At 37.7% G+C, this 15,429-nt stretch overlaps 1 pseudogene; it reads right to left on the bottom strand.

The window, feature by feature from the left end:
* The window catches only part of LOC145540476 (immunoglobulin superfamily DCC subclass member 3 pseudogene), a 57,349-nt pseudogene extending 44,074 nt beyond the window's left edge, over positions 1-13,275 (bottom strand).
* Positions 13,276-15,429: the final 2,154 nt, after the last annotated feature.

The following is a 15,429-nucleotide window of genomic DNA, read 5'->3' as shown; positions in this document are numbered from 1 at the left end:
ATTCAGTAAAATGCCAGGGTTGTGTGTGCATGTATATCTTTTGGTCTAGACATAGTATTATAAAATAGTTTTACTCTGGGATAAGCAAGATAATTCAGTCATATCTATGAGCATATCAAGGGCAGGCACCATGACTTTTTTCTTTCATTACATTTGATGATGACTAACATTTCAAGAATCAGAATTTTCTTCAAAGCACAGTCGTGAACAAATCCAGAAAAGAAGAAAATAGCCATCTTCCTTCCTCTCTCTGTTAACATGAAGTTGTCCAACGTCAGCTGCGATGATTTTGTATTTTAAACACGGAAGCTTTCCCCTTCTCTAAAAAAGCTTTTTCCTTCTATTAAAAAAATTTGATCATTGGGTTGGGAAGATCCCCTGGAGAAGGGAATGGCTACCCATGCCAGTATTCTTCCCTGGAAATTTCTGTAGACAAGAGCCTGGCAGGCTCCAATTCATGCAGTCACAAAGAGTCAGACACGACTGAGAGACTAACACAACACAACACAACAAAGAATGGGAAGGCAGGTTACTTAAGAGGCACCTTATTTGATCTGAATCTTCCACAAGAAGGACTGAATGAAATAGTAAAGAGCATTCATTTTTTTGTCTTCTCTTGTTGCTAGTCTCGCAGTTTGGGTAGACATGTAGGAAATACCTACTATGTGTAGGACTCCATGGAACTCACTTAAATGAAAGGAAAAAACAATGAAAGTGCCTGTTTTTGAACCTATTTCCAACCATGACTAACAAGATGGGAATCATTAGACGCAGTTTTAACCACCGTACGAGTAGAGTATAAAGTCTCTTATCTTGCACTGAGAGATGAGCACCATTGTAAATAGACCTTAGAAACTGTGAATTAGAAGATGCTGAACTTGGAACTCTTCAGGCTCATACAAACTGGAAAATGGTCACTTTATTCTCATCCCCTTTTTATGACACTCAAGAAAAAATTGCTTCCATGTGCGAAATTATTGTATTCTACATATATGCAACATGAAAAATGTGAATTCTTCAGGGAAATTTTCCCTTAGGCCTTCAATCTGATTTTGAAATGGATGAAGTAAATGGCTGTATTTCATTATTGAAATCCCCCTAGGAAGGTATTCTGACTTGCCTAGTAAATTGTGAATGTTATGTTGATTTTCTTTTTATTACTGCACTAGAAGATGGTATTGACTCCTTGTGAAAATCAGGCATGTGGAGAAATAAATGTCTGTCCTTAATCTTCTCTCTTCTCAGTATTAAGAAATAAAGAAGAGCTGATATATTCACACTGTGCTTGTAGCTATGGCTACTTACCCTAACTCCTGACATTTCAAAATACTGGCATATCATACAGCTAGAAAATAAGATAAAAGTTTAGTAATTTCAACTGAACTTTACAAACTGTCTACATGTCCTTTACTATGATCAATCGTTCTTATAATTCATAAATTACATTGTACAAAAAGATTTCATGTATCATTGGAAGGCTGAAGAAATTAAGCAGCTTGCCCAAAACCATTTAGTCAATAAAAAATGGACTTTGGAACCTGCCTTCTGTCCCCAAACCACAGCGTCTTCACAAGAGAAATCAGGATATATCCCTGAAAGTTAAGCCTTCCTGCAAATGTCACTCTTAAAAAATTACGTTTTCATATTGCAGAGTTAGTTTGCTGTGGTTGCCTTCTCTTGCTGCAGTGAGTTTTCAAGTTTTTGTGTTGGCAGTGTTTCTGTCATTTGCATTTTTAAAGGATTAGGTGCTACTGCACCCTTAGTCATAAGGAGTACAATATTTTAAACTTCAGAGATTCTTTCAAGCACCTCTTCTTTCCCCAAGATCTCTACCTGAACTTCAAGTCAATACCTTTTTCCCAACTACTTACAGATTCAGTCCAATTCCAGTTCCTCATGTGGTACTTAACTGAGTCAGGGAGTTAGCAACGATCTCAGCTCTATCTTCCAGATGGGCAAGACTTCACACTTGCTTTACCTTTTGGATATCCTGTCAAAGTCTGAGACACCAGCACCTTTATATCTTAGCATCTGAAACATAATCAAGAGCATACATCTTTTTCTCTAAGATTATTGTCAGTAGTTCTCAGAGAGTTGTACCTAGACTAGCAGAATTAGCTAGAAACTTGTTAGAAATACAAATTCTTGTGTCTGTTCCCAGACTTCAGACACTCTAGAGGTGGGGCCGGGGGAGCTATTTTAACAAAGACCCAGGTGATTTTGATGCATAAAGAGTTTGGCAATCAATTTCCTCTTTTATTCTGTATTGGCTCAATTTATGGGACTGGGTTTGAATTTTTAATCCCATTATGAAACAACTGTGGTAAAGGTATGAACAAAATCTTCGAATCACATAAATACAATTTTAAAGTCCCTCAAATATTGCTCTAGTGTGGCTTGCTTTTCAGAATGAGTTCTGGAAAGTCAGATTCAAGCTATACACATATATGCACTACTACACAAACATACACTAAGCATAGGCTTTAGATTTACAGTCTTTTTATTGATGATATCCAGTTTATAGTTTCACTCTGAAAAGAAGTCATTAAATTTTTTTTTTAACTGAACCATGGAAAACAATTCAAGTGTTTTGGCACTAAGAATGTTCAATATAGGTAAATTTAATTCTATAATTTTCTCTGCTGCTATTCATGGACTTCAATTACCGTGGCAGAATCATAACTTGTAAAAATGACCTTGTCCTAATTAGCAAATACCTAAAATATTTGCAATTTAAGAATTATCTGCTGCCTGTTTTTTAGAATGAAACTACACAAGCACAAATAGAGATGGGCTTCCCTGGTGGCTTAGACAGTAAAGAATCTTCCTGCTATGGGGGAGACCCAGGTTTGATTCTTGGGTTGGGAAGATCCTCTGGAGAAGGAAATGATTACCAACTCCAATATTCTTTCCTGGAGAATTCCATGGACAGAAGAGCCTGAAGGGCTACATTCCATGGGATCACAAAGAGTCGGACACAATTGAGCATCTAACACTTATAATAGATGCACAAAAGGAGACAGGTTAGCCAAAGAGGAATCTAATATTTGGCCATACGATTGGATATAAGACAAAGGATAAGATTCATTCATTCATTCTGCAAATTAGGAAGAATGAGCTTGAAATTGAAATGATAGGAAACATTATTTGGATCACATTTGAGGAAGAACTGAAATCATTTCTTCACCATTATGTTGAGAAATGAGAGAACACGCCAGGGCAAATTAGATGTTATCTAGTTATGCCCCTTATTTTACAAATAAGGAAACTGAGACCAAGAAAGGGGGATAAATTGGTCTCTTGAATTGATCTCTTGATTATATAGCAGGAGAGCGGTAGAGTTTTCAGTTTCTTAAGAAAGACACTTTTGAGATGCATGTGCACCTCAAAGGTACAAAAAAAAAAAGATTTGCAATTGCACTTTTAGTAAACACTCTAAAAAAGGAAGGTCTGTGGGTTATCATCATCATGCATATGTGCTAAGTCACTTCACTCGTGTCTGACTCTTTGCAACCCTATGGACGGTAGCCTGCTGGGCTCCTCTGTCCATGGGGTTCTCCAGGCAAGAGTACTGGAGTGGGCTGCCATTTCTTCTTCCAGAGTATCTTACCAGGCATTGAACCAACGTTTCTTATGTCTCTTGCATTGGCAGGTGGGTTGCTTACCACTAGTGCCAACTGGGAAGCCCTCATCAATTGTTAGCAAACAGTAAAAAAAGAATAAATTCTCTGGCTCCTTAGAACTTCTTCAGGTAGGCGTTTTGTAGTAGGTCATCCTAGGGACATTGCTTTATGCTGTTAGAAGCCTTACTAGAGTTTGCACATCTCTTGGTGCAGATGTTTGGACAAAGTCATTATGTGCCAGGGCTTCCCAGGTGGTGTTAGTGGTAAAAAAAAAAAACCTACCTGCCAATACAGGAGACATAAGAAACATAGGTTCAATCCCTGAGAATATCCCCTGGAGGAGGAAATTGGGCATCCAGTATTCTTGCCTTGAGAATCCCATGACAGAGGAACCTGGCTGGCTACAACAAATAGTCAGACATGATTGAAGTGACTTACTATGCACACACTCTCACATTATGTGCCAAAAGTTGGCCAATTCTCAGCCTTAAACAGGAAACAACCTAATTATTCAGCAACAGGGTAACAGATACATAAACTCCTCAGCAATAAAAAAGAATCAAGTTGTAGTACTCATGACAACATACATGTGAATGTTCAGTTACTCAGCTGTGACTGACTCTTTGCAACACCATGGACTGGAGTTCACCAGGATCCTCTGTCCATGAAAGCTTCCAGGCAAGAATATTGGAGTGTGTTGCCCATTTCCTACTCCAGGGGATCTTCCCCACCCTGGGATCGAACCCAAGCCTCTTGGCTTTCCTGCATCGTAGGTGAATTCTTTACTAACTGAGCCACCTGGGAATATTGAGGATATGACCAAACCTCAAAGTCATAATACTCTGTCCACAAAGTAAGCTGAACACCAGAGTGCATCCTGTGTGTTTCCATTCACATGAACAGGTGAAATAAAAAAGAAAGAAAGAAAGAAAAGAAAAAGCAGTGATGGGGAAAAAAGAAATAAAAAAATAGTTTCTCTGAATATAAAAGGGGGATTTCTTTGTGGTGTCTCTCTTGGTCTTCCATTTGTAACACTTCTCACATCAATCTATAATTATCATTAACTAACTTTCCCCCTGAGATCTTTGTGTTTTACTTACTTCCAACCTCTAAGAATTTTTTCAAGCCTCTGTGCAGGATTGTGGACAAATTAATTTTCATGGGACCAAACTAGAACCTTGGCCTCACTGAGTTTGATGCTAGCATCTCCAGGGAAGAGTTTCCAGTTTGGCCTTCTTTTTTCACTTAGCAACTAGCAAAGAGGGCTTGAAGTGTAGCTATACTTGGGATATCAAGTCTGTTATCCATTTGGAATTATTTCAAAGGGCATATCCATGTAACAGTATAAAATTTCTAGCTAGATGAAAAAGAAAATAACACAAAATACCCCTCATTTAATTGTAGTAATAAATGGACAAAGCGTAAATTTCAGGGCTGGAAACTGCTGAAAACTTGAAAATCCCCTAGAAGTTCTCCTGCCTAATCACATAACCTTGGAAAGAAGACTCATATTTTTTAAATAAAAGATGTTTGTATAAAAGATTAAAAAAATAAAAGGGATGCCAGTCTATTTCAGTGATGCCCCAACGCATGTAACAAAGTCTTTGATAGCCATAGAAAAATGTTATTAAAAATAGAAAAATGTCTCTTAAAAAACAACTCCAAAAAAATTTCACAGGATGAAATCTGTTAGGTGCTGTCACAATGAGGAAATGAGAGAGGAAAAAATGATACTGCTTTACATTCTCAGTTACAATTTATTTAGAGAGGAATGCTGATTTGTCATCTTCTTTCAAGAGATGTAAAAATGTGAATGCTCATTAGGTAAGAAGATATATAGCGAGGCCAGAAATAACTAAAGAACCTAAAATGAGAAGATATGACAGGACACTACACACTTGAATGGGAACATAAAACACACCATGGGTTTCATAATTTTAACAGTCTGGCCAAGGCAAAGGTTTCCAGGCCATTGGTCCGGCACTTTACTCCTTTCCTTTTTTTAATACCTGTCTGAAGATTCAGATCAAGAACACACACATGTTAAATATCTGGGCACAGTAAAAATGATTTGAAAAATAGTGTAACTAATGAAAAACCATAAATGTACACTTGTTTGTGAAAGTGAATCCAACCTCATTCACTTTACCATTACATTTTGGTGGTATTTATTTTCAGTGTTCTTTTTCCTTTCTCTCTAGATGCTATTTCTAAAAATGCTAAATAAACAAATACCAAAATGCATGGTATATCAATATAATCTCTGCCTTTCCTTTGAATTAATACTTTGAGTTTATCCTAGCCCCCAGTCGATCTCACATGAATAAATGGTATCATATGAGTAAATAATTTTAAACTCTGAGTTCAAAATCATGAAAAATACCAGCTCCAGTTTTTTATCCAACCCAGGTCTCACTTGCTGGGTTGGACCATGTCATCTGACGATTGACAGGCAGATACAGAACACAGTCACTGGTACCCTCCTTCTACCTGCTAGTGTGCAGCATTGGGCTGGATCTTTTGAAATGGATGGGTAAAGCTCTTAATCTTATATATCTTTCAATGCTTTGCCTTGGTTAGAATTCAAGAAGCCTGCAGAACTTCTTAGAAAAGAATATAAATGTTCCTGAAGTGTTTCAAAAACATCAATTCACAAGGTCTAAATCAGCAACAACAATGACAACAAAATGTGTCACTTTCTATTGGAGGGAGAAACCCAGATAAAAAAACATGTTTTCCCAAACGGTCCACTGACTAATTACATAGGCAGGAGCTCCTGAAAAGAAAGGAATCAGAAGGAAACCCTAATAACCAGTAGAATGGGAAGAACAAAATGGTAGTTTCACATCTGTGCCTCCCCTGATAGATAAAAATATAACAGATATTTAAAGCAATGTAACCTACCATAAAATATAATGCAATTTGGTAGTCAACAGTATTTTAGCACTCTAGCTATTATGTTACAGCATTTTATTGGTTAAAACCATTGACAGTTATCATTAATAGAAGACCTAATTATTCAGATCTGCATTTAATAAGCAGACAAAAAGTCATGATATAGTATAAATTGTATCCATCAAAGCAATGTATAAAGTTGATATCCTTAGGTCATGTGTGTGTGTGTGTGTGTGTGTGTGTGTGAATAAGAACTACTGAGAATAACTGAAAATGGTTATAAGGATGACCTGAAGTCTGAACAGAATGCTGGTGCTTCCTTAACTGCACCCTCCCCCACCTCCCTGATTTTGTGCTTCACTCTTGTCTAGTTCTTTTGCTCTTACAGACTGTCCATGCTTTACACAGCATTGACTGTGTGAATTTCAGTTGCCACAGTTAAGTTAAACATTGGTACACAGCTACACCATCCAAGTTCTAGTTACCTGGCACTTTGACAGTGAGTCATTAAATAAAATGCAAACTTTGCAGCTAACTCTTCCATTCACAGATTACAGATGCACATGGCAATCAATGATCAGTCACATCCCACCTTTTAATTTTTTTAATCTTATTTTTATATTTTATTTTTTGGCCATGCTGAGCAGCATGGGGGATCTTAGTTCCCCTACCAAGGATTGGACCTGTGCTTGTTGCAGTGGAAATACAGAGTCTTAACCTTTGAACCAGCAGGGAAGTTCCCATATAGCATCTTTTACAGTCTGTGGTGACTGGTCACTGCACACCTACTATCCAGTTCATGCATGAACTAGAAAGGATGCCACTGTGCAACCTCTTTGTCACTCAGTTATAACCTCGTGTGGCATTATACAAAAATAGATAATGAAAAGAGAAAGTTGACCAGAAAGATGAAAAACACAGCTAAAAAGAAAACAAAATGTGATAGTACTAGAAGTGAAATTCAAATCAAAATTTATTATAGAAGAAATAGCTGACCACAGAAATGTTGACACGGTTGTAATTTGTGAGACTGAACAGATTCAGCTAAAGGATTTCAGTAAAAGTGAGAAAAGTGGTTGTGAAGAAAAAAATGAAGATGTCTCATAGGAAGTAATAGTGCCCAAAACCTCCACATTGAAAGCACTCGCAGAATTATTTCACAAAATTAAGAACAAACAATGAAATGCTGGCGACTTAAACAAACATAGAAAATATATACCTATTTACAAAGGCATAGAAAAGATTCTTATTCTATATTCTAAACTATATAACTAGGAGAAGGGAAGTACTTTTTGTAAATAAATGAAACACTTTGATTCTCAGTCCTCCTAATATTTTAATGTGCTAAATAAATATTAGCTTTACTATTATTTTAAAAAGTCCTGTATATAATTTTATAAGTTTATAAGGTTTTGATGAAGTATTTTTAAAAAGTCACAAAACAATCATAAATTTCCTCCTTGAGTATTGCTATCACTTTTTCAGCTTGTGTGACAATTTGTGTGGTCTCTCGTGCAGCATGGGCTCCTTATGTTGCTGCTGTTTTTTGTTCAGTTGCCAAGTTGTTTCCCACTATTTGTGGGCTCCCTATACTTAGGGTTTACACTGATGCACGTGCAGTTTATTTTCATTTTGTCTGCCAAGCAAATGGCTACTTTTTCTTACAGATCCATCCCCAAAATCACCTAAAGGAAGTTTTCTCTCACTTTCAGATAGTGTTATATTCTTCCTGAATTATAATTTTTTTGACATAATTTCCATGCCCCGATTAGAGTGTTTTTAGAAGTGTTTCCTCTCAAAGCTATGAATTTCATATATGTTTATCTCTGTATACATTAACACAGAGCAATTTATCTAGAATAATATATCCCTGTGTAATGTTTATATAAACGAGTGAATCTGCCATTTTCTTTTGGTGGCACACTAGAAATCACTGATATGATAACTGCAGTTTTGTCTGTTCATAATTAACGCCAGCTGCCCACAATGTGTCCCTGTGACATTTTCTTTAGGCCCAAGTGTTAGTCAATCAGTCGTGTCTGACTCTTTGAGACCCCAAGGACTTTAGCCTACCGGGCTCCTCTGTCCGTGGGATTTCCAGGCAAAAATACTGGAGTGGGTTGCCATTTCCTTCTCCAGGAGATCTTCCTAACCCAGGGATCAAAACCAGGTCTCCTGCATTGTGGGCAGGCTCTTTACCATCCTGAGCCACCAGGGAAGCCCCTGGTGGTATTTTCTTCTGGCCCAAAGTTGCATTAAATACATAGAAAATTTGGAATTTAGAAACTAGCCTAGCACATTACTGCTACTGAATGATATTATATTAACTCTTGGTTTTGCCAAGCTGAAGGTCTTTGATAACTTTGGGGAGAACAATTTTGATGGGGTTGTGTGGCTGCAAGCCTACTTGTATGAAAGAAAACTAAGAAGGGAACTACCTGCTTACATATTGTACATAAAACACACTTATCAACAATTGCAGTCTCTCAAAGCACCACTAATTGCAGTAAATGTTTTTTTCTCAAAGACATAATCACATGAAGACAAAAAGAAATGAAGGAGAAACAGAAGTTCTGGGACAGAAGTTTACTGAAAAGCAAATGAACATATGGTAATAGTTGTGACATAAGAAGATGTGTGATTAGATAATAAGCACAAGAAAAGATATTCAAAGTCACTAATTATAAGGAAAACTCATATCAAAAATCAATGAGATACCATACCACACTCATTAGGATGACTATTACAAAACTAACTAAATAAATTGTTTAAAAAAGGAATACTTGTTAACAAGGATGAAAAGAAATTGGAACCCCTGTGCATTATTAGTAGGAATATCAAATGATGTAGCCACTGTGTAAAATGGGTGTCATTTTTCAAAAATATAAATACTAAATTACTCTATGATCCAGAAACTCCACTTCTGGATGTTCATTTCAGTTCAGTTCAGTCACTCAGTCATGTCCAACTCTTTGTGACTCCATGAACCGCAGCACGCCAGGCCTCCCTGTCCTTCACCAACTCCTGGAGTTTACCCAAACTCATGTCCGTTGAGTCAGTGATGCCATCCACACATCTTATCCTCTGTGGTCCCCTTCTCCTCCTGCCCTCAATCTTTCCAGCATCAGGGTATTTTCAAATGAGTCAGCCCTTCTCATCAGGTGGCCAAAGTATTGGAATTTCAGATTCAACATAAGTCCTTCCAATGAACACCCAGGACTGATCTCCTTTAGGATGGACTGGTTGGATCTTCTTGCAGTCCAAGGGACTCTCAAGAGTCTTCTCTAACACCACAGTTCAAAAGCATCAATTCTTCTGTGCTCAGCTTTCTTTATAGTCCAACTCTCACATCCATACACTACCACTGGTAAAACCATAGCCTTGACTAGATGGACCTTTGTTGAAAAAGTAATGTCTCTGCTTTTTAATATGCTGTCTAGGTTGGTCATAACTTACTTTCCAAGGAGTAAGCGTCTTTTAATTTCATGGCTGTAATCATCATCTGCAGTGATTTTGGAGCCCCAAAAAATAAAGTCAGCTACTGTTTCCACCGTTTCCCCATCTATTTGCCAAGAAGTGATGGGACTGGATGCCATGATCTTAGTTTTCTGAATGTTGAGCTTTAAGCTAACTTTTTCACTCTCCTCTTTCACTTTCATCAAGAGGCTCTTTAGTTTCTTCTTCACTTTCTGCCATAAGGGTGGTGTCATCTGCATATCTGAGGTTACTGATATTTCTCCCAGCTATCTTGATTCCAGCTTGTTCTTCTTCCAGCTCAGCGTTTCTCATGATGTAATTTGCGTATAAGTTAAATAAGCAGGGTGACAATATACAGTCTTGACGTACGCCTTTTCCTATTTGGAACCAGTCTGTTGTTCCATGTTCAGTTCAAACTGTTGCTTCCTGACCTATATACAGGTTTCTCAAGAGGCAGGTCCGGTGGTCTGGTATTCCCATCTCTTCAGAATTTTCCACAGTTTATTGTGATCCACACAGTCAAAGGCTTTGGCATAGTCAATAAAGCAGAAATAGATGTTTTTCTGGAAATTTCTTGCTTTTTTGATGATCCAGCGGATGTTCACAATTTCATCTCTGGTTCCTCTGCCTTTTCATGTCTGGATATATACCTCCCCAAATTTAAAAAAAGAAAAAAAAAAACTCAATGGATATTTGTGTAGCCTTATTGATAGCAGCATTATTTATAAACACTAAACTTCTGGGGTGGCTCAGCACTAAAATCTGCCTGCAATGCAGGAAGCCACAAGCTCAATCTCTGGGTCTGGAAGATCCCCTGGAGAAGGATATGGCAACGCACTCCAGTATTCTTGCTTGGAGAATCCCACGGATAGAGGATACAGTCCATGGGGTCACAAAGAGTCAGAGACACGACTGAGTAACCATGGACACATACACACAACACGAGTATGAGGGAAATTCAGAATAATACCAAAGAGTAAATGCTATTTAGTGTTAGTCATTAATTGATTTCAAACTAGTGGAGTGTGCAGGTTCAAATCAGAGCTGAGAATCATGGTTATTGCAAACACTCATCGGTAGATGAATGGCTAGACAAAAATTGGACACATGCTACAGAACAAATGAACCTTGAAGATAACCTGCTATCTGCCCTCTTAGAGCAGTAGGCAGCACATCAGTCTCATAATCTGAAGGTCCTGAAGACAGTCTGCTAAGTGAAATAAACCAGCCAGAATAGAGCAAACATATCCAGAGTAGAGAAATTCATAGAGACAGAGAGAAGAACAGTTATTTCCAAGTTTTGGGGGAAGAAGAAATGGGAAATTGTTTGTATTTAACAAGTACAGAGGTAATCAAGTGTGAGGTTCCAATGTACATAATTTCAACCTGCAAGAACTAAAGCAACAACAAAATTACTTCCAGTGCATTCTTTTTGAGAAAGCTATTAGAGAATTATCATCCAAAAAAAACAAATAAGAGTAAAGCAATAAAATGGGGGACATGAGGCTGGAAGCAGGATATCCGTCACAGGAAGCAAGGAGAAGTAATTGCAGGAGGGCAGTGAAGGCACATTTCAGCAAGACTGCTGTGGACAAGAAGCAAAGAGAACCCTGGGTAGCTGAAAATGCCAGAAGTTATGAGATGCACTTCTTGGGAAAGATAATGTGAATAGACTGAAGCACTGAAAGTATTTTCAGGAGGTTCTATTTGGCAAAGAAATCATGTTGAATTTGTGAATGCAGAAAGCTAAAGGAGAAATCAACACTTAAAAAACCATGCATGTGAAGTAAAGTAAGTGTAATTATAGTTTACTCTCACACTCAGTGATAAATAGTATATAATAGACACAAAATATTAAACTTGGAGTATTTACTTTTCCATCAAAATACAGTAGAAAACTTGGGATATGGAGATGAATGTAAATGTTACGCATAGCAAGGCAGAAGAAAAAATAATAGCTTTTCCTAACGGAAGGGAAACCGATTGATAAAACTTAACAAATTAACAACAGCAAATCAGCATGTTATCTTTAGAGAGACAAAGATAAATATGATAATAATTGAAGAGAATATAGGGAATGTGTGTCCAGTGCAGGTAGGTGGATGGATAGGATGCTGGAAGCTTGTGGATTTTCTAATGTGAGGCATCTGTTTTTTTCAGAGAAGTTCTTCAGCTGAAAGAAAGGATGGAAGAGAAAGATGGTGATGAATTTAAACCAAAGCAGAGTTTGAAATAACCACTTGGGAAACAGAGAGGGATGAGCATGTGTAACAATAAACATTTGTATGCTCACTTGTGTCTTCTACAGTCCTCCTTTTATAGTATATCTGTAATGTGCTTGTGCTTCTTGCGCTCACTCAGTCATGTCTGACTCTTTGTGACCTCATGGACTGTAGCCTGCCTGGCTCCACTGGCTATGGATTTTTCCAAGCAAGAATACTGAAGTGGGTTGCCATTTCTGAATACAGGGGCTCTTTCCAAGCGAAGGATCAAACTGTGTCTCCTGCATTGGCAGGTAGATTCTTTACCACTGAGTCACCTGGGAAGCAAATCTGACTCCATATTGCATCTGTTCCTTTCCCTGTGCTTAGTCACACTGGCTCTGCAGATTTCCTAAAAGAATGTTGTTGAAATATACAGGGTAGCCCTTTCTCAAGGCTCTGACCTTTAAGGATATAACACTTTTTCTTTCATACAGAGATAAAAGGTCGCAAAACCGAGAATAACGTTTGTGTTGTTGGAGGTTTACAGGAACATACTGATCTGAGGATTTCAACACCAGACAGTTTGCAAAACTAACCATGCTCCTCCCTCATCTTGCCTTTAAAAGTGCTTTGCTGAAACCCTTCAAGGAGTTCTGAGTTTTTTGGGCAGAAGGTGCCAATCTTCTTGCATGGTCCTGCAATAAGCTTTTCTCTGCTCCAAACTCTTGATGTTTTGATTTGCTTGGCATCACTGTGTGTCAGGCACACAAACTTGCATTTGGTATCATATCTAAGTGTGTCACTTAACTGAAATAAAGTGATATGCATGTAACTTTCTTTTTTTCCCATAATGTCAAGTTACAAAACTTCTCTCTGTTTTCTCTTGTTCATAATGTTTGCCTGACATTCAATTTTTCATGTAAAATGTTTGACCGAAAGAAACTGCACACAAGTGGTTGTCCAACTGCCTTTCACATTTAAAGATGTGAACTTGAAATGCATGGTTCTGTGAAGTCCAAGTTACCTAACTGGTTCTCAAGTCCAGACAGTCTAGGGTCGTCCTTCACATCTGTCATGGTTGGCATGGACTTCTCTGCGACTGGCAATATTTCCAAACGGAATTCTGACTTCTTGATGACCTCCTGTCTTGATGACCTTATTATGCCTCTAATTTATACAATTCCAGGCTCTTCCACAAAATTTAGCCTGTAAATGTGTCATCAGTTTTTTTAATAATTTATGACATTTATAAAGGCTTCCCTGGTGGCTCAGATGGTAAAGAATCTGCCTGCCATGCAGGAGATCTGGGTTCCATCCCTGGGTTGAGAAGACTCCCTGGAGAAGGGAATAGCTTCCCACTCCAGTACTCTTGCCTAAAGAATTCCATGGACAGAGGAGCCTGGCAAGCTGCAATACATGGGGTTGCAGAGTTGGACATGACTAAGTGACTAACACTTTCACTTCTTCACTTTCAAGACATTTCTTTTAGTCTCCAAATTAGTGAGCACAGATTTCTCGATAAACCTAGGACTGACTAATAAACATGATCAGATTGACCTCTCCCCTCCTTGTAAGAATATTTGTGTATGGATTGTTATTGCTAAGGGTAGAAGAAAAGCCCAAACTCAGTTACAAGGGAAAAAAAAATCTCCTTTTAAAAATCACACACCACAAAACTTCTATTTAGCTATTCACGGCAGGAAACTCAGTAAAAATTATTTAAAGCACATTAATTCAAATCAGCACAGCCTACCTCCATGAGAAAGTTGTTGCATAAAGGGAACAGTTCCTCTAATTAAATCTAAAAACTCTACAGCTGTGAAACTATAAATTTTTATCTATGCTAGCAGTAGCTGTAAAAGTGATTCTAAATTAAAATATTAACTTTTCCCCCTTACACACAATAAAAGACTTAAAACTTCTATAAAATGAGTCAGATTATTTTGGCCTTTCTAAGTGGATGCCCTGACTTTGGCAGACTTTTCCTACCTCAGAATAAAGTGTTTACTTTTCATCATAATGCCTTGTGCTTACTTTTTTTTTTTTTTTTTTGCAACAGTTTTCATAGCATGACTTAACTATAGAGGAACTCACACTTTTAATTTTTTCTTTCTTTCCTTCTTACATTTTTATTTTTCTCTAATCAGTCGTTCCTTACTGGTCAATTGCAACAAACAACAATATCTGGTCTGTTGCTGGGTGAATAGTTAAATCTCCTCTCTCCAGGATAAGAAAATCTGTTTTTAGATCCTAGAGGATGGACTTATACATGTTCAAATAAGCATGTCCAAAACCTTGGCTGATCCTGTGCATGCATGTTCAGTTGTGTCCAACAGTCCTGTCATGGTTATAGTCCTGCCAGATTTCTCTGTCCATGGTATTATCCTGACAATAATACTGGAGTGGGTTGCCATTTCCTCTTCCAGGGGATCTTCCCAATGCAGGATCTCCTGTGCCTCCAGCTTTGGAGGCAGGCAGATTATTTACCACTGAACCACCTGGGAAGCCCAAAAAGAGAGAAAAATTCTCCCCCAAAGAATTAATTTCCAGAAAGTCATCAAAGAGAATGGTAAAATTCTAGTTTTGAACACTTGAAAATAAACAGATAATTAAAAGTTACCATTTGCTGAGCTAGTTCTGTTCCTGTAAATTTCAGTTTGTTTGACCCATTTTATCATTTTTCTAAACAACTTTTTGCTATATTCACAAATTGGGGTATATTTGGAGAGTATCTAAAGATCATTGCAGGCTTTAGTGTGACTTGTCACAATCATCTCACCTGTGTAACATCTAACATTTTGACCTTAGCTGGTTCTAGAGTTTTTATTGTCTGTACAACAAATTGGAAATTCTGTTGGTAGTGTCCTAAAATGATGTGTCAGTGGTGTGATGAGGGTACACATATGTGCACTCATGACCATTGACTCCTGGAAAGAGTTCCCATGTTTCCATTCCTCACCTTAAACTACCATTTGGTGAGGCTCAGAGAGATATTCCATAGATTACTTGTGATTTCGCAATAGTTTGAAAACAGGCATGGCAACCAAAACATATTTTTTACAGTTTCTTTGACCCTGACTTTTTCTTTGACACAAAGATTAGGAGGCAAACCATATATGTGAAAATTTGTTTTTCTGACGGATAATAACAACATTAGTAGCTATTTCATCTTGACAACCATTTTTTACATACCTTTATCAAGTTCTGGTCCTGAAGTAACAACCGCAATT

The sequence above is a fragment of the Giraffa tippelskirchi genome, chromosome 3 (assembly GCF_054371585.1).
Source record: "Giraffa tippelskirchi isolate mGirTip1 chromosome 3, T2T-mGirTip1v1.2.pri, whole genome shotgun sequence".
Taxonomy (NCBI): Eukaryota; Metazoa; Chordata; class Mammalia; order Artiodactyla; family Giraffidae; genus Giraffa; species Giraffa tippelskirchi.
Note: the sequence above shows the minus strand (reverse complement) of the source record. Positions and strands in the feature narration are given on the sequence as shown.